The sequence below is a fragment of the Salmo salar genome, chromosome 02 (genome assembly GCF_965601325.2).
Source record: "Salmo salar chromosome 02, fSalSal1, whole genome shotgun sequence".
Taxonomy (NCBI): Eukaryota; Metazoa; Chordata; class Actinopteri; order Salmoniformes; family Salmonidae; genus Salmo; species Salmo salar.
In genome coordinates this window covers 43,310,475-43,317,236 of record NC_138292.1, presented here as the reverse complement: position 1 = coordinate 43,317,236, position 6,762 = coordinate 43,310,475, and the positions used below count along the sequence as shown (strand labels likewise).

General features: G+C 42.1%; 1 long non-coding RNA gene across 1 annotated transcript; it reads left to right on the top strand.

Moving 5' to 3' along the window:
• Positions 1–1,499: 1,499 nt before the first annotated feature.
• Positions 1,500–5,451, top strand: LOC145864332 (uncharacterized). The gene is made up of 3 exons (XR_014382894.1): positions 1,500–1,778; positions 4,790–4,931; positions 5,323–5,451. It is a non-coding gene; the product is annotated as an uncharacterized LOC145864332 (long non-coding RNA).
• Positions 5,452–6,762: the final 1,311 nt, after the last annotated feature.

Sequence of the window (6,762 nt, the reverse complement as noted above, 5' to 3'; positions counted from 1 at the left end):
TTTTCCCATGTCATGATGATCCTGAAAAGGATAGTTCTGATTAAGTGTTGGCACCCCCTAGTGTGACATCCCTATCAGATCTGAATATACATGGTTATGAAAGTAAATACAGTATTTTATAACCGCGAGGAGAGCAACAGGGCGATTGTTGTTTTGTCATTGAGGTGGGCCTGGCCTAGTCCTGAGCAGCAGAGCAGCATTTGTACCAGCGCTGTGGGAACGCACTGATGTCATATGCTGGGGTGTAACCGATGTGAACTGGCTAGTTAGTTAGCGGTGGTGCGCGCTAATAGCGTTTCAATCAGTGACGTCACTCGCTCTGAGACCTGAAGTGGTTGTTCCCCTTGCGTTGCAAGGGCCGCGGCTTTTGTAGCGCGATGGGTAACGATGCTTCGTGGGTGTCAGTTGTTGATGTGTGCAAGGGTCCCTGGTTGGAGCCCAGGTTGGGGCGACGAGAGGGACGGAACCTACACTGTTACAGGGGCATCTGTCCATCTGAAATTGTGAGGGTGGAGAGAGAGTTGATAGTGATGGCACAGGACTGGGCTTTCATAACATGTCCAACAGACTGGGATGAGACTTAGTTCTGGTATGCAGATTTTGTCACTAATCATTTGGACAAATCGCGATTCCCCATTTAGAGGAGTGGATACTTCACTAGCCTCGTTAGTACATTTTCTACCACGTCTCCCCCGAGAATTTAATCGAGCATCTGATGAAAGTATGCGAGATTATTAAAAAAATTTAATGTAGGTGGATCCGCTTTAATATTGCAAATAAATTGTGGCTTCTATCAATGTAATTGTCTACATTTCCATTTTTTATATATATATATATATATATATATACACACACACACAGACAGCCTGGAGGTGTGTTTTGGGTCATTGTCCTGTTGAAAAACAAAAGCTAGTCCCACTTAAGTGCGAACCAGATGGGATGGCGTATCGCTGCAGATTGCTGTGGTAGCCATGCTGGGTAAGTGTGCCTTGAATTCTAAATAAATCACTGACAATGTCACCAGCAAAGCACCCCCGCACCATCACACGACCTGCTTCTTGGTGGGAACCACATGCGGAGATTATCCGTTCACCTAGTCTGTCTCACACAAAGACACGGCAGTTGAACCAAAAATCTAATTTGGACTCATCAGACCAAAGAACAGATTTCCACTGGTGTAATGTCCATTGCTTATGTTTCTTAGCCAGAGCAAATCTCTTCTTATTGGTGTCTTTTTTGTAGTGGTATCTTTGCAGCAATTTGACCGTGAAGGCCTGATCCTCTGAACAGTTGATGAGATGTGTCTCTTACTTGAACTCTGAAGCATTTATTTGAGCTGCAATTTCTGAGGCTGGTAACTAATGAACTTATCCTCTGCAGCAGAGGTAACGCTGGGACTTCGTTTCCTGTGGAGGTCCTCATGAGAGCCAGTTTCATCATAGCGCTTGATGGTTTTTGCGACTGCACTTGAAGAAATGTTCAAAGTTCTTTAATTTTACATATTGACTGACCATGTCTTAAAGTAATGATGGACTGTCATTTCTCTTTGCTCATTTGTACTGTTGTTGCCATAATATGGACTTGGTCTTTTACCAAATAGGGCTGTCTTCTGTATACCACCTTGTCACAACACAACTGATTGGCTCAAACGCATTAAGGAAAGAAATTCCACAAATTAACTTTTAACAAGGCACACCTGTTAATTGAAATGCATTCTAGGTGACTGCCTCATGAAGATGGTTTAGAGAATGCCAAGAGTGTGCAAAGATGTCATCAAGGTAAAGTGTGGCTACTTTGAAGAACCTACAATATATTTAAATTTGTTTAACACTTTTTTGGTTACTACATGATTCCATATGTTATTTCCTAGTTTTGATGTCAAATATAGAAAAACCCTTGAATGAGTAGGTGTCAACTTTTTACTGGTACTGTATATGTTATCCTCAAAATAAATAAATATATACACACACACATACAGTTGAAGTCGGAAGTTTACATACACTTAGGTTAGAGTCATTTAAAACTCATTTTTCAACCACTCCATACATTTCTTGTTAACAAACTATAGTTTTGGCAAGTCGATTAGGACATCTACTTTGTGCATGGCACAAGTAATTTTTCCAATAATTGTTTACAGACAGATTATTTCACTTATAATTCACTGTATCACAATTCCAGTGGGTCAGAAGTTTACATACACTAAATTGACTGTGCCTTTAAACAGCTTGGAAAACTCCAGAAAATTATGTCATGGCTTTAGAAGCTTCTGATAGGCTAATTGACATAATTTGAGTCAATTGGAGGTGTACCTGTGGATGTGTTTCAAGGCCTACCTTCAAACTCAGTGCCTCTTTGCTTGACATCATGGGAAAATCAAAAGAAATCAGCCAAGGCCTCAGAAAAAAAAATGTAGACCTCCACAAGTCTGGTTCATCCTTGGGAGCAATTTCTAAATGCCTGAAGGTACCACGTTCATCTGTACAAACAATAGTATGCAAGTATAAACACCGTGGGACTACGCAGCCGTCATACCGCTCAGGAAGGAGACATGTTCTGTCTCCTAGAGATTAATGTACTTTGGTGCGTGTGCAAATCAATCCCAGAACAACAGCAAAGGACCTTGTGAAGATGCTTAAAGAAACAAGTACAAAAGTATCTATATCTACAGTAAAACGAGTCCTATATCGACATAACCTGAAAGGCCGCTCAGCAAGGAAGAAGCCACTGCTTCAAAACCGCCATTAAAAAAAGCCAGACTACGGTTTGCAACTGCACATGGGGACAAAGATCGTACTTTTTGGGGAAATGTCCTCTGGATTGATGAAACAAAAATAGAACTGTTTGGCCATAATGACCATCGTTATGTTCGGAGGAAAAAGGGGGAAGCTTGCAAGCCGAAGAACACCATTCCAACCGTGAAGCACAGGGGTGGCAACATCATGTTGTGGGGGTGCTTTGCTGCAGAAGGGACTGGTGCACTTCACAAAATAGATGGCATTATGAGGAAGGACAATTATGTGGATATATTGAAGCAACATCTCAAGACATCAGACAGGAAGTTAAAGCTTGGTCGCAAATGGGTCTTCCAAATGGAAAATGACCCCAAGCATACTTCCAAGTTGTGGCAAAATGGCTTAAGGACAACAAAGTCAAGGTATAGGAGTGGCCATCACAAAGCCCTGACCTCAATCCCATAGAAAATGTGTGGGAAGAACTGAAAAAGCGTTTGCGAGCAAGGAGGCCTACAAACCTGACTCAGTTACACCAGCTCTGTCAGGAGGAATGGGCCAAAATTCACCCAACTTATTGTGGGAAACTTGTGGAAGGCTACTCGAAACGTTTGACCCAAGTTAAACAATTTAAAGGCAATGCTACCAAACACTAATTGAGTGTATGTAAACTTCTGACCCACTGGGAATGTGATGAAATAAATAAAAGCTGAAATAAATCATTCTCTCTACTATTATTCTGACATTTCACATTCTTAAAATAAAGTGGTGATCCTAACTGACCTAAAACAGGGGATTTTTACTAAGATGAAATGTCAGGAATTGTGAAAAACTGAGTTTAAATGTATTTGGCTAAGGTGTATGTAAACTGTAGGTGTGTCCAAACTTTTGACTGGTACTGTATATTTTCAACTGTGCTGTGATGTTTCACAAAAATTCTGAACCTATATACATTTTACGGACACAGTATATTTTACATTAGTTTTCTTGTTTTTTTGTTATTTTTAGTCCCACCATTCAGCTCCCCTCAACCCCTCCCAATATAAATATTTGAACACCATCTATTTGCCATCTATTTTTCAACTGTGCTGTGATGTTTCAACAAAAGTTCTGAACATTTCTATTATCATAGTTTCTACAGATTGTAAATCAAAGATAAACATTTTTGCTAAGAGTATTATTTTATACAGTTGATCGATTGGCACTGTATATAACATTCTATTGGTTGCAAGAATTTTGTATAATTTAAATTGAAAAACTTGTAAGTTTTGAATCTGGTGTCGTTTTGTGTATCAGTTCATAAACCATGTGCCAGGTACATCAAATCTCTTCAACTATTTTGCAATCAGTATGGCACAGCTGTCAATTTGTTGGTCCTTAAATGAAACTGGTACACTTTTTTTATTCATCACAATTTTCTTTAACCTATTTTGGTTTTTAATGCAGGGTCGACAGACAAGTTCCTTACCTTCTCCCCCTTCCATTTGCCTGATTTTAGTTCTGGGTGTCTGAGATTAACATGACCCAAATGTCACTGTGACTAAGATGAAGTACTGTGAACCTGATGGACTTCCTGGGCAAAATACTCTGCACAGCATTTTGTGGTAATGGCTCCCAACCCACCTGTGCTTGTCCAGATACTGGTGCAGGTGACCTATGGTCTCTGAGAAGTGCATTTTCATGATGTAGGTGTGCTCGCCATCCTCTGACTTCACCCTCAGTGTGGTGACATCACGGGCCAAGTTGGGGGGGGGAGGGAATCAGTCTCATGCAACTCCAACCTGAGTTAGAGTAGGAGACAACAGGTTCATAACTCACATTAGCAAATGTGTGTCCCTCTTCCAGGGTCTCCTCTGTCACAAGGTCCCACAAGGCCCCCTAGTGGTGGAAGTGAAAGTATTATGCATAGTTCTAGACACCTCCATACCTCTCTTTCAAGGCCTGTAGCACTGGTGTGTCTATGAGGGTCACAGCATGGCTGTTTGGAGCATCAGAAGAGCCCTAAACACAAGACACAGGCATGTACTAACATATAGTATACTCGCGTTCATCATCTACAGGTATAAGCAGAAACATGCAACAGATCTCAGTCTCACCTGCAGACTGGCTTTCACGGAGTCCCTGATGTCAATCACTCTACCAGCCTTCACCAACACCCTGGGCAGCCTGTTCATCAATTGGTACATTGTCAGTGTTCTGCCTGTGGGTAACTCAATGTTCAAGTTTGAGCAAAATAGGCTTGGGGTGAATCTCAAGTGACATGCATATAGTTGAACCAACTTCAAGTATGAAATTCTATTATTTCATTGATTCCTTGCGTCCTCTCTCCTCGCCTCCTCAAAGAAGATCTAAGGTTTCTTCCCATCTCATGCATGTTCAGGAGGAGACGAGGAGAGAGGACTCGAGGAATCCAAAAAATACAATTGAGATTCCTCCCCTGCAGTTGGTTCAATTAGAGTGTAAAGTGTAGCACATGTTTTTGGGAACAAATTGAAGCGATACAGAGGGGACCAACCGGGTATCTGGGAGACGGCACAGTACGCGTGTTCTAGGCTGTCTGTTGATTTCTCCCCCTCTGTGCATCCAACAACAGCCTGCCCCTTCCCAGGGAGCTCCACCCACGGTCACCTCTCTTGGAACGCCTCCTCTCGCCTGTCGTGAACCTGTGTACGCCAAAAGACGACGTGCCACTACTCACCACAAAACAAACAGGAAATACATTGTCCAGGTAGTCCGTTTTCCTACAGTAAGCACATTTGAAATTCACGCATGCACACAAAGCAGACACACACACCTAAAAGGGCACCCCATCTGCAAACCTGTCCTGTAGCTCAGAAGGGAAGTATCCGTCCATCAGGTCTTGCACGCACTGCTGTAAAGTCATGAGCGGCAGGGTGTCAGACACATTGGACTGAAATACAAACAGAGATTTCTGTACTTAGTTATTCTGTCTGCTACAATCTGAGAGAGAGTCAATATATGGAAACATTGAAATCAAAGAATCTTTAGTGAAAATGTATCTAAAGCCATACCTGGTTCTAATATCTAGTCTGTTTCAGTGCCTGGTCTTGGTATGTTGTACTCTCGTAATAGCCTTAACAGTAGCTGATTTGGTTCTGGGTGCTGAGACTATGTACTGACTAGCCAGTTAGAGTGTCGAGAGTATTCCCTATACAGTCTCTGTCTGTACCTGTGTGCTGGCTTCCTGGTAAGAGCGAAAGGGCCCATTGAACATGAAGATGCCATTTCTGTAGAGTCTTAGTGGAATGAGGTGCTGCTGGGCCAGCTGTGCTCTCTGGACGTGACCCTGACGTAGGACTCTCCCTCCTCAGCCAGGAGTTCAACTGCTGGACGTTCTGGAGCACCAGGTCAAAGTTCACCAGGATGTTGCTCCTGGCCACAGAGGTCTCTGCAAAACACAGGCCACCATAATAAGTGAATGCATAATTAAAGATGTTCTGTTTGAAAACCATCCGGGCATCACATGAGCACAGCTCTGCGAAACTTTACTGCTGCATTGAAAAAACATAAAAGTCGTGAAAGAAACCACTCTTCGGTGTTGTTTGGCAGTTGCTTTGTACTGTTGGAAATGACAGTTTGAAGATGGGATTTGATTAGATTTCACTTCACGTGTAAATTGAAAGTCAGGCCTATGGTGAGGTTTAGAGGGTTACTGAGTGCTGGGGCTGCCTCTTAAGGAGGGTGTACTGTTACAGCATGTTCAGATAGAAATGTATCATGTAGAAAGAATATGATTGTCTGTCAGAATAGGAAATCTTAGCAGCTCTATTAACTGCTTTTCAGTCACTGCAGGCTTCCCTTTATGGTCTCAAACTGGTCTTGAATGTTCAAAAAACTTCATTCATGACATTTACCAGAGCTAGAACTCTGCCAGAGAATGTTAGCATTGTCACATCTGGTGGCTTATCCATTGAAAAAGTGTCGTCCTACAAATACCTAGGTATTTGGTTGGATGACAAGTTGTCCTTTAAAGTTAATGTGGATAATCTTGTGACAAAGCTTATATTGAAAT